A 26153-nucleotide genomic window follows, 5' to 3' on the forward strand; every position below is an offset into this window, starting at 1 on the left:
TTGCAGATGGAAACTGAATTTTAAGCCGCACAGCTACTAAATGCGTGAACCAGGATTTGAGTCTAATGTCACCCGTGCATTTATGACTTCATTCATTCTGTGTCTACACCATGTGCAGCCCTGCTATGTGAGAGTTTGAGATGCACTGTGCCGAGTGCTGAGAATGCAATTCTGAACAAGACGTACTTCCTGTCCTTGCAGACTTTACACTTCAGTAGGGAGGACTGCTATTAGACAAATAACTATAGGCTTTAAATTGCAACTATAGTAAGTACAACAAAGAAGAAATACGGAGACCCATTAAAACATAAAACAGGGTTTGGGAACCATTTTAGGGGTTCCAGGAAGGTTTGGAGAGAAAGTACTGTAAAGGGGAGCTGAGGTGGCCCAGCCACCCCAGTCCCCAGCCCCCAGCCTCCAGCCCCAAAACTTTTCAGCCCTTTTAGCTCAATTTAGCTCATGAATGACCCTATCCTCAGCTCATCCTCAGCTCAATTTAGCCACATGAATGACCCTAAGCAAAACCAACAGAGGTCAAACCACTGTAAGAAACACACCTAATTGTTTTTAAGCCACTAAGTTTTGGGGTGGTTTTATACACAATAATAGAAAACCAAAATAGAATTCAATGGCTAAACAGAAAATTACATCTTACATTTTTGCTTGTGGTCACTTGGACTGAAGTGCTCAGTCAAGTCAATGTTTTTGCAGCTCATTTGCTGCCATTATAAGACAGAATATAGCGTATTAGCCATTCAAGGCCCCTAGGTTCTCTAAGGGTAGAATGATTACTTTTACAGGCACTTGGATAAATGGAAGAAAAAGAAGTTCAAATCCCAACATATGTCCCCAAACCAAGGTCTTCCGAAAATGTGTGTTAATAGAATCTCTTCTTTCTTCTTCCCATAGGGTGATGGTGGCCAAGAATCAGAAATAAGTTGGATCCAGTGGCTTGCCAAGTTGGGGAATAGAGGCATTGAATGCTGGAGTAGGGAGATTTTGGGGGATGGGAAGCCTCAGAGCACGTGAACCAACCCAGCCTCTTGCATGCATACACTCCCCATGTTTCTTTTTGAAGATGCTGTCATGTCCTGGCCAGAGAGAATTACCCTGAAAGAGTACAGGTCTGCAATTATACTCAATCCTTGGGCGGGTGAATTTCAGAGTCAAATCACACGGGAGAAAGCGTTCTGTGGTAGTTTTAACACATCCACAGTTTCATGTGGTCTCCCCTTGACCCTGGGTGGGCCTTTGTGATGGTCTGTGACTTCTGAGGCTTGGTGAGCTGAACCCACACAGCTGTGCCTGTTTCTCTTGAGACATTTGCTCTGGGGACCTCCAGCTGTCCTGTAAGAAGTCCAGCTATGCCGGGGCTGCTGGGTGAAAGGAATACATACAGGAACGGGCGAGAGGCCTCAGCGGTGGCAGCTTCCAGAAGTTTGAGCTTTTCAAGCCCAGGAGCCAGACATATGAATGAGGAAACCTCAAAGGCTTCTTGAAGATGTCCTTCTGTTGCCACTGTCCGACTGTAACCACATGAGAGATCTTGGTGAGAACAGTCCAGCTAAGCTCAGTCAAGCCACAGAATGAGGAGAGGTAATAACAGTGTGTGATTGTATTGTTCCGAGCCACTCTTTGGGACTCAGAAGGCTGGCATACTCATTTACCAAATATACTGTGTGACAATGCTGTTTACACAGGGAATATCTCGGGAATAGGTGTATGAACCTGTGCTAAGGGTACAGAAAGCAGCAAGTGTCTTAAGGAGGAGGGAGGAGAAATATCACAAGACAGTGAGATGGCTGATTTTTTGTGTCAACTCGGCTAGGATATGGTACCCAGTTGTTTGGTCAAACATCAGTCTAGATGTTGCTGTGAGGGTGCTTTGTGGATGGCATTAACGTTTACAATCAGTTGATGTTAATTAAAATAGGTTACCCCCCATAGTGTGGGTGGGCCTCATCCAATCAGTGGGAAGCTCACTGCAACACAGAAATCCTGCCTGACTTTCCAGCCTTCAAACTCAGGACTGCAACATCAACTCTTCGCTGAGTCTCCAGCGCTGTCTTACAGTTGTCAGGCTTGCCAGCCTCCACAGTCATGTGAGTCATTTCCTTAAATCCTCTCTAGATACAGATAGACATAGAGATATAGAAATAGATTAGATATCAGATGTAGATATAGATACAGGCACAGATATAGACACAGATTAGATATAAGTTAGGCACAGATACAGGTACAGATACAGACAGATACAAATACAAATGCAGGTATAGATCTAGATACCCTATTGGTTCTGTATCTCTGGAGAACCTTGACTGATGAAACAGTAAAGCTTGGCACATGTGTGAACTTGGCGGAGGGTAATGGCAGCACATCCTCTCCAAAGGGAAGGACATTTTACTTGTCCTCGCACCCCCATTGCTAGGAAGGAAATATGATTCTGGTTTGGCTTCTTTAAAATGCAGTGGCAGGCCAAGTGTGATGGCTCACACCTGAAATCCCAGTGCTTGGGGAGGCTGAGGCAGGAGGATGGCTTGAGGCCAGGAGTTCAAGATCAGCCTGGGTGACATAGTGGATCTTGTCTCTACAAAAAAATGTTTAAAAATGCAGCAGCATCGGGCACAAAGTTTGGGTATGTGTGTGGGTTCACCAGGTGGCTGGCAGCTGTGGGTGAAGCTCAGAGACACAGCAGACTCTCCAGCTGGGCAGGGCAGCACAGCCATGGCTCTGCCATGGGCCTTGGAGACATTGCATGTTCACGAGGCTTAGGGTCCTGTGTGGAGTCTCTGGCCATCCCATATGGAATCACAGGGCAGCCCCCTGGCATTTGAAGCACACCAGAACCATCGCAGCTTGATGGCAGGTGGTTCTACTGCTTCAAGGAACTTAATTCTGCCAACAACCATGAGAGCTTGGAGGAGGACCCCAAGCCTTGCGTGGGATGTAGCCCTGGCTAGTGCTTTGACTGCAATCTTGTGAAACCCTGTGCAGAGATTCCAGCCAAGCTTTACCCAGACCCCTGACCAACAGAAACTGTGGCACAGTAACTGGGTGTTTTCTTTTACTTTTTTCTTTTTATTTTTTGAGATAGGGTCTTACTCTGTCGCCCAGGCTGGAGTGCAGTGGCATGGTCTCTGCTTGCTGCAACCGCCACCTCCTGGGTTCAGGTGATTTTCCCATCTCAGCCATCTGAGTAGCTGGGAATATAGGCATGTGCCACCATGCCTGGCTAATTTTTGTATTTTAATAGAGAAGGGGTTTCACCATGTTAGCTAGGTTGAACTTGAACTCCTGACCTCAAGTGATCTGCCAGCCTCTGCCTCCCAGAGTGCTGGGATTACAGACGTGAGCCACCGTGCCTTGCCATAAATGAGTGTTTTAACCACCAAGTTTGTAGAAGTATGTTACGCAATAATACAAAAATAATACAAATAGTAATTAACCATACAGCTTTGGCTGCTGATTGAGATTCTGGCATCCTCTAACTCATTTTTTGTTAAAGTCGGGAGTATCCACAAGCACTTGTCACCCGGGGGCACTGGTAAATACTGGATGGGGCTTGGCCATTCCCTGAAGGCATCAATTCTCACTCACTCACTCTCTCTGTCTCCGCAAACTGAAGGGAGCCAGATTCTCTCTCGTCTGCCTCCTGAAAACTGGCGTGGCATTAAAAATCTAGGCCAGGGCAGCTGGAAGCCCCCACCAGGGGTTCTTTATTAATGATGCAAAGATGCTGGGTAACTTAGAGACCATTCCTGGGGGAGCTGGCTGAGCCAGGAGGGTGGTCTAGGGGGTGGGGGAGACTGTGGTGGAGGCAGTGATTCCCCCCTGCTGGAGACAGGAGACTACTCTCACTGCTTGTGCCCTTGGCTCCTGACACTTCTCTGCTCCTGCTCTGCTTCTGAGCCTGGCTCTCCTGATCTCCCCTCAATTCCATGAGGTGCCTGCTAGTCTTCCAGTACATTGCTGAAGTTAGTTAGGATCTGTCTGCCTCTAAGAACCCTTCCCAGTTCAGCTGAGAGGTGCTGGCTCCTCTGCCCTCCTTACTTTTCCTTCTCTATGTCTCCTTCCTTGGATAAGTATTAGGTTAATCAGATTTGATCAATGACATCTCCGTAAAGCTATCCAGTTGTTGTGTCTAAAATGAAGGCCGACTCAAAGCAGGAACTGAGTGATTTCAGTGCTGCTGGGACAGGCGGTTCTCTTGTCTTGGTCCCCGTGGGGCCTGGCACAGCTTGCCCAGACACAGCCTGCTTTCATCATGCAGTGACGGAAAGAAAAAGCCTCTTCCTGCTTAAGAGAAGCTTCTTCCTTCTTTCTTCTTGATCTGTTGTTGCTTCTTCTCCCTCTTTGGGGCTATATCTGAAGAATAGGTGGTATTTTACATACAGAGCAACATGAGATTTCCCCAGAAGCAGCAGAATAGCAACGTCCTTAGTGTGGAGTGAGCTAGCACCTGAGTGATATTCATTAAAGAAATGCATTTCCAGAAGGGACCAGAAATGTCCTCTTAATGGAAGGAAATCGCTGCCACGTTAGGATCAAAGATGAAAGGGGAAGGTAATGCGTGCTTAGAAGGGCAGCTTTCCATCTCACACACTTCCCACGTTGGCTGCAGAACTGGAGGGTGTCACAGGCATCTAAATGAACATCTGCTCCCTGGGCACCACACACTGGGCCCTTGACCACTTCTAGAGCATGGAGGAAGGGGTTTGAGGGGCATGATGAAGAAAATCTGACTTGTATTCATTAGTGCTTCCATAAGTCAACTTTCTGTAAAAGGCTGCATAATAAATACGTTAAATGGACAAAAGATTTTTATGGGAGTATTTTGTCACTGACATTATTTAGGTCTGTTGGCTCAGGATGTTAATAAAAAGAAGACCCACACGAAGTCACAATTCTGATGAGTGGAATGAGCAGCCCAGGGGAGCAGAACCCACAGAAAATGTTCATTTTGACTGCGAGGTAGGTAATAGAGTTTATTTACCTCTAGGCTGGAAGCCAGAATGTAAACAAAAGGCATAACCCAGGAATGGACTTCGGAATGGGTCATTAAAACACAAATACAGCCCAGCCACTGAGAGAGGAAGAGCAACAGCTGAAGCCTTGATGGCTGAAATAGAAAAGCCAGAGCTAGTAGAATTTAGCATCACCTGGAGTCCACTAGACCACTGGGAGGTGAGGTCCCCATGCCTGGGTCAGCTGCCTGGGACATCAGTACTTTGTTTGAAGCTGAAACTTTCTGTTAATTGGTGCTTCGAATTTTGAATTAAAAAACTCAAGCCAAAAAATAAATGTACTTTTTCAGAAGAAAGAAGAAAGAATGGTTCAGAACTAGGTGTATACACTGTAATTCATTAATAGATATTATAATAAAGCAGGAAGGTGAGTTTGACACAGTCATTTTCCCATTTGACTATTATTAAACGCTGAATTTACATGGGAAAATTAATTCTGCAGAAAATTTTATTTGGTTAAGTGAATACCGATGATAGAGAGTGATCAGCAGGTCAGGCACGGTGGTCCATGCCTATAATCCCAGCACTTTAGAAGGCTGAGGCAGGAGGATCACTTGAGGCCAGGATCTGAGACCAGCCTGGCCAACATAGCGAGACCCGACCTCTACTGAAAATACAACAAATTAGCCGGAAGTGGTGGTGCAGGCCTGTAATCCAGGTACTTGGGAGGCTGAAGCACAAGAATCACTTGAATCTGGGAGGTGGAGGTTGCAGTGAGGCGACATTGCTCTGCCGCACTCCAGCCTGAGCGACAGAGCAGGACTCTGTCTCAAAAACGAAAAACAAACAAACAAACAAACAAAACACTGATCAGCATTGCAAGTGGGATTATAAGATGAGGAAGAACAAGAAATGGTTTGCACCTGGCTGGGGGCCAGGCAGGGCCAGTGGCAGCATCTCTGTGTAATTCTGTGCCCGTCACAGAGGCTGGACGTGCTGCAAGTGAGCAAACAACAAGCACAGGATGTGAAAAATGCCAGAGTGACTGGGATGCTAAGTGCAGTATTAGTTTAGAGAGGTGGGGAACAGGTTGGTGTTTTAAAAAGGCTTGTATTCAAAGAATAGGTGGGAATTAGATCAGAGTCTCAGAATATCTGGGAAGGGGCTCTGAAATGTTATTTGTTCTGGGCCGTGTCTGGTGACTATTCAAATAATCCTTAATTTAAAATACAATCTTTTTTCTTGTAGCTGCCACCCTTGGGTGACAAGAGGCTCTGACCCTTGGAATTCTATAAATAGAATGATGGTTTTGCATGGCAGCCATTTAAATAGTTGAACCCAGCAACTGTATCTGCTTTTCCCTCCCTGGAGGCCAACGTCTCCGGTTTCTACAAATGTGTCCATGTGGCATGGTGCTCAAGACCTCCTTGGCCCTCTGTGGGTTCCTAGAACTGAACAGGTACTAAAAGAGATGTGAACTTCATCAAGCACAGAGGGACATTCACCTTTTGTGGCCAAATCAGTGGATTGCAATATGGCAGTCATCAGAATCAGCCCTGGGAGTCAACCTGGGGCTTCTGGGGTAACCAGTCTTGGGGTAGGCACCTCCCATGATCCCAATGTGCATCTTTATCAGCCCAGCTCGTGGATGGCTCCTCTGAGTTTACTGTTGACGAAATGGCCCTGGCTAGTACTTAAGCACAAGCTGCGGTTGCTGTGTCTTTATTTTGTAATTTTGCAATTGATTGATTTAACTATAGGAGGTTTTTTTGGGAGTGTCTTAGAACAACTGTCTCTCCTCACAGCCTGATTTGGCAGCAGATTTGACCACGCTGGGAGCCCATGGGCGAGCTGGTCAGAGGCCCAAGATGCCTGTGGCAGTGCTCAGAAGGACAAGTGAAGCCACTCCAAACCCTTCTGTTAGGATTTGTAACAGGGTTTCTGGTGGTGGGTCTTGGAGCTGGGAGTTCACACAGATGCTGGTAGCCATTTGAGGCCTTGTATAAAATGGGTAAACAGAAAAATCCACAGGGCTGGCCATTTTAGTGGTTAGTAGAGTGGCACAAGTAATATGCATGTGTAATATTATGTGACATAATGAAAAATCGTTTCAAATGTATTCACTGACGTTTATCATTAATAGCTGCACTTGAAAATTTTTTTCATATCCTTTACAGTGGTTTCATAAAAGTCCTTTTTAAACTTGTATATATGTCCTTGGGATCTATGTATCCATTCTTATTAATCTGTGCATCACATAAATGCAATGATATGACAGCTGACTGAATTAGGGATCCCAAAATGCTGACCTCAAAGACAGGCGCTGTTAAACCAAAGATTAGAGATTCTAGTGAAGTTAGCCCCAAATGATCTCTTTTCTCTTTCTTTCTTTTCTTTCTTTCTTTCTTTCTTTCTTTCTTTCTTTCTTTCTTTCTTTTTTCTTTCTTTCTTTCTTTCTTTCTTTCTTTCTTTCTTTCTTTTTCTTTCTTTTTTCTTTCTTTCTCTCTTTCTTTTTCGTTCTTTCTTTCTTCCTTCCTTCCTTCCTCTCTCTCCCCTTCTTTCCTTCCCCTTCATTCCTTCCTTCCTTTCCCTCTCTCTCCCCTTCCTTCCTTTCTCTCTCTCTCTCCCCTTCCTTCCTTCCTCTTTCTTTCTTTCTCCTTCCTTCCTTCCCCTTCCTTCCTTCCTTCCTTCCTTCCTTCCTTCCTTCCTTCCTTCCTTCCTTCCTTCCTTCCTTCCTTCCTTCCTTCCTCTCTCTCTCTCCCCTTCCTTCCTTCCTCTTTCTCTCTCCCCTTCCTTCCTCTTTCTTTCTCCTTCCTTCCTTCCTTCCTTCCTTCCTTCCTTCCTTCCTTCCTTCCTTCCTTCCCCTCTCTCTCCCCTTCCTTCCTTGCTCTCTCTCTCTCCCCTTCCTTCCTTCCTCTTTCTTTCTTTCTCCTTCCTTCCTTCCCCTTCCTTCCTTCCTTCCCCTTCCTTCCTTCCTTCCTTCCTTCCTTCCTTCCTTCCTTCCTTCCTTCCTTCCCCTCTCTCCCCTTCCTTCCTTGCTCTCTCTCTCTCCCCTTCCTTCCTTCCTCTTTCTTTCTTTCTCCTTCCTTCCTTCCCCTTCCTTCCTTCCTTCCTTCCTTCCTTCCTTCCTTCCTCTCTCTCTCTCTCCTCTTCCTTTCTTCCTCTTTCTCTCTCCCCTTCCTTCCTTCCTTCCTTCCTTCCTTCCTTCCTTCCTTCCTTCCTTCCTTTTTTCCTTCCTTCCTTCCTTCTCTTTCGACAGAGTTTCACTGTTGTTGCCCAGGCTGGAGTGCAATGGCATGATCTCAGCTCGCTGCAACCTCCACCTCCCGGGTTCAAGCTATTCTCCTACCTCAGCCTCCCAAGTAGCTGAGATTACAGGTATGTGCCACCACATCTGGCTAGTTTTTTGTATTTTTTGGTAGAGACGGGGTTTCTCCATTTTGGTCAGGCTGGCCTCGAACTCTCGACCTCAGGTGATCCGCTTGCCTCTACCTCCCAAAGTGCTGGGATTACAGGCATGAGCCACCGCACCCGGCCCCCAAATGGCCTCTTGAGGACCTTTGAGATTTGCTCCTGACTAAGGGGGGAGGTTTTCCTGGAAATTGTAATCTCTGATCATTGAAACTACAAGTTATCAAGTATCTGCCTCCACCAACCCTTCTGCCAGGCCCTTCACATACATTATCAATATGATGAGTTTTTAGTACAATCATTATACTAAAAAAATATGCATAGGAGGGACATACACTGAAAAAATGATTTGTTTAAATTTGAACTTAACAATTTAACCGGATGTCGTGTCTATTTATTTGTTAAGTCTGGTAACCTTACCGCGACGCAGTACAGAGTGCTAGCCTCACTGGGTTTTGTTAGGTGCTTCCTAGCAGAAAAAGACTAGCTCTTTGCTGCGATGATGCCTTCTCGTCGGGGTGCGGCTGGTCCGTTTGCGAGGGAGGTGGGACCATTCGACTCCCGGCTTATCTCATGCCTGGCACCAGGCAGGTCGCGCCAGCGCTCTGGGGCCCTTCACCTCCCCAAGTTCGTCTGACTCGCTCGGCCTCTCAGGGGATGAGAGGGGCTTTGTCAGAGCCGTGCCTCATTTGCCACTTCAGAGCTTCATGTCTGTTGACATTGCAAAATAGCAGAAGAATTCGACAACAGGCCTTTTCAGAATGTGCATCACGACTGGACAAAGCGCAGTCCTAAGTGGGTCAGCGGCTGCCCTGGAGAGTTTTCCGCGTGAGGAATCACATCTGTTTACTCAGCCTTCACATGACCTCCATTCTGCCCACCTCCGCCACCCACTCTGCCGACTCGAAGGGACAAAGGCACCGGGTGTGTCCCTCTCTCATTGTGTTGGCGCGCAGCTCCGGTCCCTGCGCTGAAGGGCGCTGTGTGGGAGGCTCCCTGCATGGCCTCTGACACTTTCCAGTTCAGTGGCATTTAGTACCAAGTTAACGCATCAGTTGTCGGGGAGGTCCAGAGAGCCTCCGCCTTGTGTGTTGTGGACGCTCACCGGAGGCTGGAATGTAAAGGGGGTAGAGCCTTCAGGCAGCTTCCCAAGGCCCTCCTGCCCCTGTCTGCGGGGAGTGGCCATGTTCTGCGCTAAGCAGGCCTCTGCGTTACACGGTCAGCTTGCGAGGGCCTGGCAGGGGACAGGACATCTGCAAAGGGTGTACAGTGCCGGCATGGCCCCTCGCTGTGCTGTAGGGGCAGGATGGGCAGGCCACTGCAGGGTTGGTGTGGGGCCGGGCACAGTTCACAACCAACGATCAAGGGTCCCTGTTGGAGGAAGCTCCTGAAGGCCGGCACTGTGCCAGCCCAATGTTTGGGTAGCAGTATCTTCCCCTAATGAATTTATCCAAAAGAGAGTGTGGTCCAGGAGGTTGAGATGCTCCACAAATTTTCATATTAGTGACGTGGGCAGCATTCCATTATAGGATCATAGGACAAAGCTGTTGCTCTTGGACGAGCAACGCTTTTTTTTTTTTTTTACTTCAAATTATTTATAGTTAATGATCCCTTGCAATAAAGACATAAATAAGCAATTTATGTCAGAAAGAAAAACGTCCAGTAACATAAGGCTAACCTTACTTGAAATCAAATAAATTCATATTAAAATAAAAGATTTAGTTTATTAAATATTACTAAAAGATCACGCTACTCAGAACTGAGAACCATGTGGAGAAAAGAGCCATATCCTATATTGCTGTTGGGAAAATGTTTGGAATAACCATTTAAAAGCACAATTTGGTAGCCCATCCCCAAAACCTTAAATATGCTTGTATTCTTTGACCCAGCAGTTCCACTTCCAGAAATTACTCCAGGGAAATAAATATGGATATGAACAAAGTTTTAGATACAAAGAAGTTCATAGCAATAAAAAGGTTGGAAATTCCAATGGTCAATAAATTATTGTATATCCATGTAAGGGAATATTTAAATAACAATGCAGATGTACAAAAGCAACTGTATATGAATAGCCAAGAAAATTCTGAGAAAGATAAAGCAAAGGGGTTTGTTATATGAACACATACTACAAAGCCAGACATTAAAACAGTGTGGTATTGATTCAGCAAGGATAGAGAGATAAATGAAATAGAGAAGAGTTCATAAAGAGAACCATTTATATATGTGTGTGTGCAATGTTGTTTGATCATGAGGTGTATCAAAATAGTAAGAAGAGGTCTTGGAATAAATAATTATCCATTGAGACAAAATATAATCATCCATTGAGACAAAATATAGTCTCAAAAATAAATTCCAGGTGGATTTAGAGAACATCATCTGTAAACAGTAGACAGGAATATAGAAGAGAGAAACATTTTCAGCCTTTGCTGGTGGGGAAGGATTTTTGAAGCCAGACACAAAGCCAGAAGCTGTGGCAGAGACTGCTACATCTTCATCAAATGATGCCTTTTTCTACTGGGCACACAGGAAAATGGCATTTCCTACCGTTCCCTGTGTCTGGGTGAGAATATGTGAGTTCTGCCTGGTGGAAAGTAGGGGAAAGGGATGTGTACCCTGCCTGGCACAGCCCTCACTGACTTCTAAGTAGTGTTGCCTGCTCTGTCTGTCTCCCAAGCTGGGGGGAACGCCTCTGGGATGGCAGAGAAAGAGTTCAGATCCCCGAGTCACTGCCTAGAGGAGAGCAGCCAAGAATGGCTGCTGGAACAGAAACATCTGCATTAGAAATAAAAATAATGTGTGCATCTACTTACAATAGCAAAGACTTGGAACCAACCCAAATGCCCATCAATGATAGACTGGATAAAGAAAATGTGGCACATATACACCATGGAATATTATGCAGCCATAAAAAAGAATGAGTTCATGCCCTTTGCAGGGACATGAATGAAGCTAGAAGCCATCATCCTCCACAAACTAACACAGGAAGAGAAAACCAAACACCACATATTCTCACTCATAAGTGGGAGTTGAACAATGAGAACACATGGACACAGGGAGGGGAACATCATACACTGGGGCTTGTTAGGGGGTGTGGGGAAAAGGGAGGGAGAGCACTGGGACAAATACCTAATGCATGCTGGGCTTAAAACCTAGATGACGGGTTGATAGGTGCTGCAAACCACCATGGCACATGTATACCTATGTAACAAACCTGCACGTTCTGCACATGTATCCCAGAACTTAAAGCAAAAAAAAAAGAGTGTGTGTGTGTGTGTGTGTGTGTGTGTGTGTGTGTATTCATCAGGGTTCTCCAGAGAAACAGAACCAACAGGAGATACAAGAGGAAATTTATTTGGGGTATTGGCTCACAGGATCACATAGGTGGAGAGGTCCCACAATAGGCCATCTGTAATCTGGAGAACTGGAGCAGCGAAAACAGTAGCATGGCTCTGACTGGAAGTCTCAGAACCAGGAAAGCAGGTGTTGTAGCCACCAGTTAGAGGCTGAAAGCCAGAAAGTCCCCAAGGGTGGTGGGGGGGGGGGGGGAGGGAGGAGAGAGAGAGAGAGAGAGAGAGAGAGAGAGAGAGAGATAGCAAAGCAGCAAAGCAAGCTGAATACCCACTTCTCCCAGCTGCCTTATCCTGGATGGTGCCCACCCACATTATGTGGGTTTTCCTCTCCAAGTCCACTGATTGACATGTCAATCTCTCTAGGAAACACCCTCAAACAATGCTTCACCAGCTGTCCAAGCACTCCTCAATCCACCCAAATTGACACCCAAAATTAACCATCATTGTGTGTGTGCATGTGTGAAGTCACTGACAATGGAGTTTACAAATAAATCCACAGCCAGAACTAAGAAATAGTAAAAAAGATTGTCAGATTTGGTCACGTGAAAATTTAGATGGCCGGGCATGGTGGCTTACACCTGTAATCCCAGCACTTTGGGAGGCCAAAGCAGGATCTTTTGAGGTCAGGAGTTTGAGACAAGCCTGGGCAACATGGTGAAACCCCATCTCTAAAAAAAAAAAAAAATACAGAAATTAGCCAGGCATGGTGGCACACACTTGTGGTCCCAGCTACTTGGGAGTCTAAGGCGAGAGAATCACTTGAGCTGGGAAGGCGGAGGTTGCAGTGAACGGAGATTGTACCACTGCACTCTAGCCTGGGCCACAGAGCAAGCCCATGTCTCAAAAGAAAAAAAAAAAGAAAATAGGTGATAAGCAAAGTTAAAAGACAAGTAAGAGATTGGTAGAAAATATTTGCAACAGATTAAAAGATAAAATATTGGTAAACAAAAACTGTGCCTATAAACCAATAATAAAAGGTAAAACAATCAAATAAAAAGCAGGTGAAGAATAAAACAAAGATATTCACAGAAACAATGTAAAGGACAAATACAAAAATATGATCTACTTTATTTCTAATTATAAAATCCAAATTAAAGCCACACTATACCCAGTAATTTGCTCATGTGACTGGGACATTTTTAAAAATTTCATTATATTCAAAGATTTGCAAGTTATGTGGGGAAAGAGGCATCTATATGCTGTTTAGCTTTTTTTCTGAATTGTTTTGGCAGCATGTTGCAATTGAAAAATGTTTTGACCTTGAGCACATCAATTCCACTTTTCAGAGTCTCCAGTAAAGGAGAAACTTAGATTTTGACACCTTCATATATGGAATATAATGCAGTGATATTTAAAAAAATTCAACTATAAGGAAAAAGCAGAGTTTTTTTTTCTTTTTCCACACTGTTACACAAAATGCCTTGCAATGTTCTTTGTATTTCTTCTGTTTGTGTAAATGTTCCCCAAAATGTCTTTGGTGAAATATGTCAGTATGTCAGCCTGTGTGTAAGTATGTCAGCCTGTGTGTAAGTATGTCAGCCTGTGTGTAAGTATGTCAGCCTGTGTGTAAGGGAGTACAGGGTGTGGAGGGAAGTCCGCTGGGTGGACATGGCCACCACCAGGATGGAAATGGCTAGGGATGGTATAGGTGGTGGAGGAGAGAGTAGCTGTGAGCCTGTAGGCTTCTGGATTGTTTGAGTCATGTTACAAGAATCTGCTAATGTATCATTTGTAAAATTTAAAAAGGAGATCACCTGAGGTTAGGCGTCTGAGACCAGCCTGACCAAAATGGTGAAACCCGGTCTCTACTAAAAATTAAAAAAATTAGCTGGGTGTGGTGGTAGGCGCCTGTAATCCCAGCTACTCTGGAGGCTGAGGGAGGAGAATCCCTTGAACCAGGGAGGAGGACATTGCAGTGAGCTGAGGTTGTACCATTGCACTCCAGCCTGGGCAACAAGAACGAAATTCCGTCTCAAAAAAAAAAAAAAAAAAAAAAAAAAAATTGCTGTAAGTTCTAAAATGTTCGTGGGAATGAAAATGAAAATGAACAAGTAGAGGAACTGGCATTAGAATGATAGTAACAAAAGCTGTATAGCAACAGGAAAAATGTCTATAACATGATGTGAAAAAAATTGAAATTATAGATATGCTGTGATGGTTAAATAGAAAACATATTTGCCTGGGGACAAAAACTGGGAGGAAATATTGTGATTCTTAAAATCCATTTTCTAAGCTTTTATTTAAGTATTAAGATGCAGTTCCTCTCTCTCCACACCTTGTTTCTTGGAGGAAGGCAGAGGTTTTTCTAGTCAATGTTTAACAACCCTGGGAGGGTAGGTGGAGGAGCCCCGATGTGCAGTACCTGCCAATTTCTGTGGTGTAACTACTCTCACCACAGCTGATTTCAAGCTAGCAACTCAATGTCAACCAGCTTCTAAAATTCCTGGCAAATTAAAAATTGACTCTCACCAACTGATATAAGCTGGCTTCAGTACATCATTGAAGATGGGGTGGGGGTGCAAAGGCATGTCTTCTCTTGAATTTCTTGTTTAAGATGTTTCAGGATGACTTATGATGTTTCAGGATGTTCTTGGATGACTTATAGTAGCTAACTGAGTGTGTGGTTTGGGATGTCAACTGTTGTGGGGGCTGGAGTACTTGGGCATGTAACAGAGATAATATTTAAGAGGAGATTTTCAGGCCTATCTTGTGAATGTTTTTGCCCTAAGTTTCCCACCCTTCAGAACAATGGGTTTCAGTGTGCTGGAGAAAGGCAGTGATGAGCTAGACTGAGACATGGCTCAATTGAGACTGTAGGTGATGACAGTGATGGTGATGTGATAATGGTGATGATGATGATGGTGGTGGTGGCAATGATGATGATGACAGTGGTGATGGTGATAATAGTGGTGATGATAGGTGATGATGGTGATGGTGATGATGGTGGTGATGATGGTGGCAATAATGACAAGGATGATGGTGGTGATGACGGTGATGGAGATGGGGTTGTGATGATCATGGTAATGATGGTGAAGATGATTTTGACTTCATAACCAGATAATGGGCCCAGAGCTAACTGTTTTTGAGAAAAAAAAGATTTTGAAAATTTACTGAATATATCAAGAGATAAACTTGGTGGAGTAGATCACAAAGATCAGTGTATGAGAGGTTCCAGTTAGAAAGAAGAAGAGGGCAAGGCCCCTCTTCTGGCACATTGTGGGAAGAAGAAAAGAGACAGAGGCAAATGGAAGAGTTTGAGCACAAACGGAGCTTCAACTGTGAAAGATATGTAGCAAGTATGACAAAATTTATGAAGTTTGGGTTGTGAGTGCATGGATGTCCATTATAGTTCAGTGTGTTTTAAATATTTTCTCATTTACAAGTGGATCACATAAAAGCAAGTCCTTTCTGCAAAATAACTATATTTGTACAGTATATTCAAGGAGGCCACATCTCATATTCATAATTTTGAAGATCTCATTATCACTGCACTTGCAGCTCAATTCTGTTGCAATGAAATGAGGACAAGTGGGTGAGCAGCTAGGAGAAATGAAGGCAGGCCTAATTGATTGTTCAGTAACTGTTTGCCAAAGAATTTTGAACCTGAACTTTATAACTCCCAATATTGTTCAAGCATAGTTTGCATGGGCTGGAAGTGACAAGGAGTTGAATATAGAGCTTTGACTACAACTGCTGAGGCTGGATGCTCAGTTTTGGCCATGTCCACAGAAAAGGGGAGCCATGTGAGTTACTTTGATGGGGTCCAGGTACCCAACTTTTGAGGTAAAACCTCTATGAGATGAAAGCTGATCGGTATTCATAGCAAACAACTGGAGTCTATGGAACACGGCTGAGGAGCAAAGACAATTTGGAAATCTCTATATGGCTAATGGGGATCTGCTCAAGCACTCTCTTGGTAATTTGTGTGTAGTTAAAAAAATCCATATTGATTTGGATTGCCACAGCCTCAACACATAGAGTTGGCACAGATGAAGAGGGAAATGTACATGCATGTGTGTGGGTATATGTGTGTGTGTGTTGTGTATGTGTGTGCATGCATGCATATGCATATATATGTGTGTGTATGGGTATGTGGGTATGGTATGTGGTATGCGCCTGTGTGTTTGGTATGTGTGTGATGCATATGGTATGTGCATGTGTGTGAGCACACCCACAGGCAACTGTGCAGATTGAGAAGTCATTTTCCTTCTTGTACCCTGCCCAGTGGTTTGGACATAAACCCCAGTATCCCTACTGTTTATACCTCACCTTTCCAGTCTGGAAAATTCCAATGTGAGTGGCAATCAGAGAATTGGGAAACATGAAACTGACTTTTCTGTCATGGATTTGGCTATAGTTAAAAATGATCTCAAGGTGATTGGAGATTTTTTTTTCTTGGTAGTTTCCATTTGAGGTTAAGTAAATGCAGGTGTTTGGATTGGACTGGATTTTGTTTTGGGCTCAGTAATTTAGGTGAAATAAGAATCAGGGGTTACTTCTGTAATGAGGAGAAAAGAAAAGATATCAATATCTAGGGGTCTGTGGCCCCTGTTATCACCATCCCCACTACAAGGGTGGGTGCAAGGCAGGTGGTGGGGTAGGAAGAGTGAGAGGAAGAAATATTTCTGGGTCAGATGGCTGGCCTTACTCTTTAATTTTTTTCCAATAGAATCCAGGGAATGTGGGAACAGAACAATGGGGGAAAATCCCCAAATAATACAAAACGAAGCAAAACATCAACCTCAAACAAAAACAGAAAAGTTTTAAAACCAAGGAGGGAGGAGGGAGAAACAGGGGCCTGTGTAAGCTGGATTTGTACGTATTTGGGGAGCTTGGAGGAGAAAGGACGAAATGTCTGGGGAAATCCGGGTGTGAGAGAGACATTTCAAATGAGAGAGATGTGGAATTTTAAAGAGATGTTTTTTGTGTACTATGACAATACTTTCTTTTTGGAAATCTTAACACGTTGTAGTAAAATGTTGAACCTTTAAAAATTTTTAATGTGGCTGAACTGATGTTTAAAATGCTACCTTCTGTTGAGAGGGGGCCACAGGATGGCTGGAATGCATTTAATTTTACCTCAAATCATCAGCATTTACTGAGCACTCTCTACAGACAGAAGAAGGAACTAGGTGTTGAAAAGATTTACAAACTCCTTTTAAAAATGTCACCATTGGTTGTTGTAGACAATCCCTAAGTCCTGCCTTGCCCTCAACCCTCATGTCCAGGCATCCAGCCTGACCTCCAAGCTCCCCCAGTCTCTTTTGGCCTGGCCTACATTTTCGGGTTCTCCCTGTGTCCTCACTGTGACACTGCAAGGACTGGTCCCATCAACCCCTGCCTGGACCAGTGCCTCTACCCTCTCCCTGTGCTGGTCACCATGGACACAGACTCAGGACATAATTGCCCTAAAAGGTCACTCCATGCCTTTTATCCCCTCTCCCCATGTTCTCCTGTAGGTCTGACTATCTGCAGAATAATAACAAGTACCAATGATATTAATCATCATAGTAGGAAAGATAGCTGATGTCTAGAGTCCCTCGCATGTGTGTGCTCCTACCCCAAGACAGGTGCTGGCTGGGCACAGTGGCTCATGCCTGTAATCCCAGCACTATGGGAGGCTGAAGTGGGTGGATCTCTTGAGGTCAGGAGTTCGAGACCAGCCTGGCCAACATGGTGAAACCCCATCTTTACTAAAAATACAAAAGTTAGCTGGGTCTTCTGGTGAATGCCTATAATTCATGCCTCAGGAGGCTGAGGCATGAGAATCACTTGAACCTGGGAGGCGGAAGTTGCAGTGAGCTGAAACCACACCACTGCACTCCAGCCTGGACAATAGAGTGAGACTCTGTCTCAGGAAAAAAAAAAAGAAGACAGGTGCTACTGTCATTCCACTTACAGTAGGATGCTGAGGCACAGCATGGTGAAATAACTTGCCCAGGATCAAGAAGGAAGAACTAGACTTTGAAACTGGGAACTGTGGCCCCCAAAGTCCTCTATCTTAACCACTTTTGTTACTGGATTCCTTTATTTTATCTCATGTGTCCCCCATAGAAGCCCTTTGATTTTCTTATTAGTCCCCAAACATGCTTTTTTGTGTGTGTGGTCACTTGTTCACACTCTTTGTACATTCCTTTCTTTCTATTTATCTGAGGCTGGCCTTCAAGCTTTGTTCAATACTTTCAATTGCCTCTGGTCAGTTATTTAATAATGTCCCCTCTTCAAGATAATCTGCCTTGAGCATACATTTTCTTATATGTATTTCTCTTCCAGGTCTACATGTTTTCCCACCTAGTCATCTGTGAGATCTTTGAGATCCACATCCATAGTCTTATATCCTATTTTATCTCCAGCATCTAATGCAGAATCTCTCACAGAGTTATGGTTGCACAAAGCACTGGTTCCACAGGGAGTTGTTCTTTAGCTCTACAATGTCCATTATCTCCCTGCCAATCTTTGAAATTGAATACTTTTCTCAAGCTTATTGACAAGTGACTGGAGGTCTCTCTCTGGCTTTTTTGTATATTTACTCTGATGAAGAGGCCCTGTCAAGAAACTGAGGGTATCCTTTGGTCAGCCAGGGACAAGCAGAAGGCCTCAGAATAATAGCCTTCAAGAAGCAGAATTTTGCCAACAGCCATGTGAGTTAGCTTGGATGCAGATCATTTCCCAGTTGAGCCTTCTGATGAGACTGCAGCCCCAGTTGCTACTTGATTGCAGCCTTACAGAAGACTGAAGCCAAGGACCTAAATAAGTCATGCCCAGATTTATCATCCAAAGAAACTGCGAGATAACATGTGTGCATATTTTAAACTGATAAACTTTAGGGTACTGTGATACATAGCAACAGATCAGCAAAGCACACCCCAAGGGTCTCAAATGTTCGTGACATAATAGCATAAAAATAATAAAACAAGTTGACAAACAAATCTATGATCAGTGAATGTCATGAAATGTCTCAGAGACAACTGGGTAACCACATGAAGAAGTTGTCCCATGTATATGCGAGGGCCAATGAGATAAAGGAGCCCTAGTTAGCTAGTTTGATTTCATGGGGATTACTCTTGGTTGCATAAATTTAATTAATTATTTGTTTATTTTTTTGAGATGGAGTCTCACTTTGTTGCCCAGGCTGGAGTGCAGTGGCATGATCTTGGCTCACTGCAACCTCTGCCTCCTGGGTTCAAGCAATTCTTCTGCCTCAGCCTCAAGAGTAGCTAGGACTACAGGCACATGCCACCATGCCTGCCTAATTTTTGTATTTTTAGTAGAGACAGGGTTTCACCATGCTGGCCAGGCTGGTCTCGAACTCCTGACCTCATGATCTGCCTGCCTCAGCTTCCCAAAGTGCTGCGATTAGAGGTGTGAGCCACCATACCTGGCTGGTTGCATAAATTTATGTAGTAGATTTTACTTCTTTGTCTGACTTCCTACTATTTCCCACCGTACTGATCGTTTTCTGGGCTGATTTTTTTTTCTGATTTTAATTTAATCATGTTATGCTGTATATGAAGTGAAACCTTTAATGGGATAAATCAAACTAAATAAAATGTTTACTTACAAGGAATTCATTTTTGAGGACTGATTTGGACTCAATTCTCTTCCTGGATCTGGTAGCAAATTGAAAAATGTGCCAATTTGGTCCAATTCCCAGTTGTTACAGTGTTTTTGATATGATTTAAATGCCAGTGTAGAGTTCTGAAAAGAACTTGGTCTCCTCTTTGCCTGCAGTTTATCATTCTATCTCCTTTTAGATGAATTGTGTGTCATTCCTATAAAAATACCACAGTTGAAAACAAGCATTTCCCAGCCATGAGCAGTATGCTTCCTGAAGACATATTCCCTGGAAGGGAATGACATTGCTTATTTTTTCTATTGATCTGAGACAAAGTGGGTAGGACAGACAGCAATTAAAGAATTGGCATAATATAGGGTTTCTCTGTCTCAGCACTTGTGGCATTTTGGACCAAATAATCATTTATTGCGAAGGGCTGTCCTGTGCACTGTAGTATACTTACCGGCATCCCTGACCTTTACCCACTCGTTGCTAGTAGCACTCTCAGGTCATGACAATCAAAAATGTCCCCTGGGGGTTGAGAACTATTCACATTATTCCACTACATGAACAGTCTGCCTCTATTCTGATTTATTCGACAATCAATAACAGCAATGGCTATAATCTAATAATACATCTACAAATACATCTACAAATTATTTACTGTATGTCTTATTTATAGATTTTTTGAGAATTCATATTTCCACTTTAGGGGGTAAGGGTAGTATGTTTCTCTGGCATATTAAATTGATGTTCATATTTCAAACAAAATTATAATGAACAAAGATTCCAAATACTGCTTTAAAAGAGAAGATACATATCTCTTTATTAAATGATATTTTAGACCCTTTTTCAGTGTTTTAAGAATCCTGTATTCTCTTACCTACTGAGGAGGCAAACAATGTGTGTGTGACTCCGTCATTTTTGGTTGTATTCAAGAAAAGTATTCTGGGAGCCTCTATTCAGTAAATGAACGACATTTGCTTGAAATCATTGTTTGGCAAGAAAACAGTTTTCACTTTACAGCTTTAAAAGCTCGTAGTTTTATTTTTAAAAGTTAGTCATTTCCATTAGCAGGCAAGTAAATAAATATAAGAAAACAAAAATAAATGTTTAGTATGTTTTCCCCCTAGTTTTTGATGATTGATTTGGTTCATTTTTGGTTTGTGGAAGCAAAAGAGCACATTAGAAATTTTATCCTTTCTGATTTACCTCGTGCAAAATTTTTAACATGCATTATATGGATTTAGTATCCTACAGAAGGGACATGGAGTGGACGGTCATGGAAAATCACAGTCTTTCACGTCACATGGACCTGAAATTCAGTCTTTAACTCTCTTAGCTGTAAAATGGGACAGTAGCATCTTCTTCATGATGCTCCCAGGAACATTCAGTGATGGACCCAACCTTTGTGAAGTTATTTCTGATCTTGTCCTACTTTGTTTTTTTGTGGCAAAAAACACATAACCTACATTTAATCTCATAATCATTTTAAAGTGTATAATATAGTATTGCTAACTACAGCACATCATTGTACAATAGATCACTAGAACTTTTTAATCTTGCAAAAATGAAACTCTATATTCATTAAACAACTCTTCATTTTCCCTTAAGCCCTGGCAACCATCATTCTACTTTCTGTCTCCATGAGTTTGACTATTTTAGATCCCTAGTATAAGTGGGGTAATACAGTATTTGTCTTTTTGTAACCAACTTATTTCACTTAGCATAATGTCCTCAAGGTTCATAATTTACTTTCTATACCACGTTTTCTTCATCCATTCATTTGACAATGGACATTTAGGTTGCCTCCATATCTTGGCTATTGTGAATAATACTGTGACGAAAATGAATGTGCAAATATCTCTTTGTGAGCCTCTTTTCAATTCTTCTCATATAAACCCAGCTTGTTCTACGTTTTAACTTCCTAGTCCTGTGAACATAGTTTTATGATTAGAATAATAGAATCTTCTCTAGTATTTTTTGGCCCTTTTTTGGTATCTCTCTTTTAAAAACATGCCTATCTTCTCCTACTGGTCAGAGTAACCTGATGTCAGAGACTGTGCCTTATTCATCTTTGGGTCCCCAGCACTTAACTAGTGCTCAGTAAAGAATGTTGCTTGTCTGACTAATTGGACCAACACATTATTTAATTGATGAGTGTAAATGGAGATACTGGCATAGAGAAGGCTCTTGATAAATGTAATGTTTTCTCCTTCTACAAGTTAGAGTCATGAAGATGGGATTGGAACAAGTGCAGTACAAAAACGTCATTCAATAACGTATTCTCCATTGCATATAAGTGACAGAGAACCTCCTGTCCAAATATGGGGTTTTGAAACATAACAAAACATATTCTGGTAAAAATCAACAGTATAGTTTGAAGGATACATGATTAGTGTCTTTTTTCAGTGCATTGAATAGACAGCAAACAAAGTAGAACCAGTTAAACACCAATATTTAGTTAAAGACAGGCCACACACTAAACTGAGATATTCTTATTAAGGTAAGGAGAAATTCCTGGTATCATCTTCTTGTTTGAGTTTCCACATGCAGACCTCCCTGCAGTTAAGTCAGAGAAGGTCTGCATCTATTTACTTGTTCATTCATTCACCCCTGAGTTAGACAAATTTTTATCTTGCACTTGCCACATTTTCCCCCAGCCTCTGTGCCTTTGTGGGATTTAAATATCAATGGATATGGACAATGTTCAAATGATTTCTAGAAGTTTTAATGAAATTGATTGATAATGTATATGGAATTCCCATCACATGGAATTGACTTTTTCTTTGAATGGAATCAGGACAGTGAAGTCAGAATCTAGTATTTGAGAAAAGGGGGACATTAAACATCTTTGTTTTCTGTTTTGTCTTTATTTGGTTGTTTTATGTAACGTGGCACTGGTTGGTATACCATCTAGTGCTCTGCCACTCTGGTATTTATTTCAAATGTTTTAGCTTGTCCTGAATTAGCTGTGGTTTCTAACATATGTAATTAAAGGACATCAGTACTGGTCTCTACCTGACCAGAGTCATGCCACAGACAGATGATTCTTGGCAAATTACAACCTTGAAACCAAGGAACTGTGCCGGGCTCCCTTTCTGGTGGTGCAGAAGCAGTGCAGAAACTGCCATGGGTGTATCAGGAGAAACTGATGCTGATACATTTTATAACAAAAATGATACAATTATAATAAACATACTTTACAAGTGGACACTGACTTACACTCTTTACAAAATGATTTCCTGGTCTTACCTGACCCTCATGGCATCCTTAGGAAGCAGGTTTAGACTTCAGAGGAGTTAAGTGACCAAACCCATGCTCCTTCTGTGCTTGTTAAAGTAGAGCTGTTGGAAATGTTTGGGTAATTGCCCCGCATCACCAGCTAACATAAGGGCTGTCTGGTTTGTGAAGAGAACAAGGAGTGCTTTGGATTCAAATATACTCAAGTCCAAATCCTTGTTTAGGTGCTTACTCGCTTTGTAACTTTGGCAACTTCTTAGTCTCTTTGCTTCAATTTCTTCATCTACAAATTTGTAATATAATAGTTAACCTGAAGGATTGTTTTAAGTTTGAAATTTTCATGTTCTTTCCCTAACCTCAAGTAATGGTATCTTTTTCAATATTACTCCCCCAACTCTACAGACATGAATTGGGTGTCCTACAATTTATCTCATCCTGTCACTAACTCCTAGAGTTATTGCAGACCCAAAGGTAAAGGGCTCAGACCCACAAGACTGCCCCTACTTTGGATGCCAGTCATAGTAGAGTGCTCAGATTATCCACACTTCTGCTCAGCTGGCTACAAATTCAGGGGTTCCCTTGATATCCTCCCTTCCCCCACCACCTGGTTTGAGAATTTGTAGAATAATTCATAGAACTCAGGAAAGCAGTGTACTTATGTTTACCAGCTTGTTATAAAGGATACAACTTAAGAATGGCCAGATGGGGCCTCGTGCAGTGGCTCACACCTGTAATTCCAGCACTTTGGGAGGCTGAGGTGGGTAGATCACCTGAGGTCAGGAGTTCGAGACTAGCCTGGCCAACATGACAAAACCTGGTTTTTACTAAAAATACAGAAAAAGTAGCCAGGCATGGTGGCGTGTGCCTGTAATCTCAGCTACTCAGGAGGCTGAGACAGGAGAATTGCTTGAACCTGGGAGGCGGAGGTTGTGTGAGCCAAGATCACGCCACTGCACTCCAGCCTCGGTGACAGAATGGGACTCCATCTCAAAAAAAAAAAAAAAAAAAAAAAAAGAAAAAAGAAAAAAGAATGGCCAGATGAAAGGCATACACGGGCCAAGGTATGGGGAGTAAGGAACATGATACTTTCCTGCCCTCACCGAGGCACCTCACCTCCCAGCACACTGAGCATTTACCAACCCATAATTTCTCTGCACCCCATCATTTAGGGGTTTTATAGAGGTTTGGTTACATGGGCATGGTTGATTAAGTCATTGGCCATTGGTTGCTGAACTCAATTTCCAGTCCCTCTCTCCTCCCCCAGAGTGGATGGGACTGAAAGTTCTAACCCTCTAATTCCAGGGTTGCTTTTTTCTGGCAGCCAGACCCCTATCCTGAAGCTAGCCAGGGCCCCACCCCCAAGTCATCTCACATCAGCGTATAAAAGACCCTCATCACTCAGGAGACTCCGTGGGTTTTAGGAGCTGTGAGCCAGGAGCCAGGAACAAAGGCCAATGTATATATTTTATTATGCTTACAGAAATGGAATAACATCCTAAAATCCTGCTTCCAATGGGAACTTAACAGCGCTGTTCCTTTTTTCTAGTACGGAGTTGTTACCAGAAAGGGGCCCCTATCCACACCCCAAGAGAGGGTTCTTGAATCTCATACAAGGAAGAATTCGGAGTGAGTCCATAGAGTAAAGTGAAATCAAGTTCATTAAGAAAGTAAAGAAATAAAGAATGGCTACCCCATAGGCAGAGCAGTGGCATGAGCTACTCAAGCTGCTTATACTTACTGTTGCTTCTTGATTATATGCTAAATAAGGGGTGGACTATTCATGAGTTTTCTGACAAAGGAGTGGAAAATTCCCAGTACTGAGTGTTCCTCCCCCTTTTAGACCATACCCTCCAAAGGGAGGGTAACTTCCTTTGCCATCGTATTTGTAAACTGTCATGGCACCAGTGGGGGTGTTTCTTAGCATGCTAAAGCATTATAATTAGTGTATAATAAGCACTGAGAATGTCCAGATGTCACTCTGGTCACCATCTTGGTTTTGGTGGGTTTTGTCTGGCTTCTTTACTGCAACTGTTTTATCATCAAGGTCTTTGAGATCTGTATCTTGCACTGATCTCCTATCTCATCCTATGACTAAGAATGCCTTAACCCTGGAAATGCAGCCCAGTAGGTCTCAGCCTCATTGTACCCAGCCTGAATTCAAGATGGAGTCACTCTTGTTCAAATGCCTCTGACAGGATAGAGCCAGGACTGGGCCCCAGGCCATCTAGCTGACCTCATATTTCCAAGTGTGGCAAAGTCCTACATCACAGTATTGACAAGGTAGAATGAAGGAGTCCTACATTCCCACTTTCTGGAGCTCTGGCTCTAACACCATTTCTAACACATGCTAAACAGGAGTAACGGAATCTTCTTTGACAAACATTGAGGGCACAGCATTAAGAGGGATTTTTCTGTTATGACTCCTTATTTCCACAAGATGTGGAAGGTTGTGCAAAACAAAGCCACACGCACACATACTTACGGCCTTCCTGAGAACCTAGACTAAATTTTATGGCAAACAGAAAGTAGAGAGATATGAAGGTCCATGGCAAGTAGGATAGTACAACACAACACAATACAATATGACATAATCACAGAATATTGTTCGTTAAGGGATAAAGAAAATACTGTATTACAAAAACAATTGAATATTATTCAGCCTAAGAAAATGAAATATTAGGCCGGGCGCGGTGGCTCAAGCCTGTAATCCCAGCACTTTGGGAGGCTGAGACGGGCGGATCACGAGGTCAGGAGATCGAGACCATCCTGGCTAACCTGGTGAAACCCTGTCTCTACTAAAAAATACAAAAACTAGCCGGGCGAGGTGGCAGGCGCCTGTAGTCCCAGCTACTCGGGAGGCTGAGGCAGGAGAATGGCGTAAACCCCGGAGGCGGAGCTTGCAGTGAGCTGAGAACCGGCCACTGCATTCCAGCCTGGGCGACAGAGCCAGACTCCGTCTCAAAAAGAAAAAAAAAAAAAAAGAAAATGAAATATTATCATTTGGGACAATATAGATGAACCTGGAGGACATTATGCAAAATGAAGTAAGCCAGGCATAGAAAGATAAATGCCATATGATCTTACTCATCTGTGGAATCTAAGAAAGTCCAACTCAGAGAAATGTAACTGAATACCCCCATTTTTCTAAGAGGTGGTTTAATTATTTTTTTTCCCCTCTATCACTTTTTTTCTCATGTCTCTGGCTCCCTATTTCCTACCTAGCCCTTCAGAAATGCAAATGTAACCTTTCACCTCCCCCATCACCAGACATTCCTTACACGGCAAGTTCATCTAACTGTGCGCTCCAAGATGGATCTCTCCTGGAGAGCTGACAGTTGATTTGCACACCAAAGCATGCCCCATGGAACTTTCACTTGTAGGGGGTTGCCTTGGAACTTTGATCCACTAGAGGGCATATGGAAAGCATGCCTGCTTGGCTACTTTTACAACTTACATCTGCCCAGGAAGGCGCCAACTCAACTGTTGATAGACAAGGCACCAACCTAACAGGGGGAACCCTGCCCTTGCTCATTCCCCACCCCGCCACCTTATAAAGGTGCCCGCTTTCTGCTCCAAAGGTGAAGCAGTACAGCAGGACATCTGTGCCTCTTCCCCAAGCTAGCTTTGGAA

At 43.2% G+C, this 26153-nt stretch overlaps 1 protein-coding gene across 1 annotated transcript in view; it reads left to right on the top strand.

Moving 5' to 3' along the window:
* The window catches only part of CKS2 (CDC28 protein kinase regulatory subunit 2), a 974690-nt gene that overhangs the window by 325984 nt on the left and 622553 nt on the right, over window positions 1-26153 (top strand). The gene's annotated exons all lie outside the window — the stretch shown is intronic.

The sequence above is a fragment of the Macaca thibetana genome, chromosome 15 (assembly GCF_024542745.1).
Source record: "Macaca thibetana thibetana isolate TM-01 chromosome 15, ASM2454274v1, whole genome shotgun sequence".
NCBI classification, from domain to species: Eukaryota; Metazoa; Chordata; class Mammalia; order Primates; family Cercopithecidae; genus Macaca; species Macaca thibetana.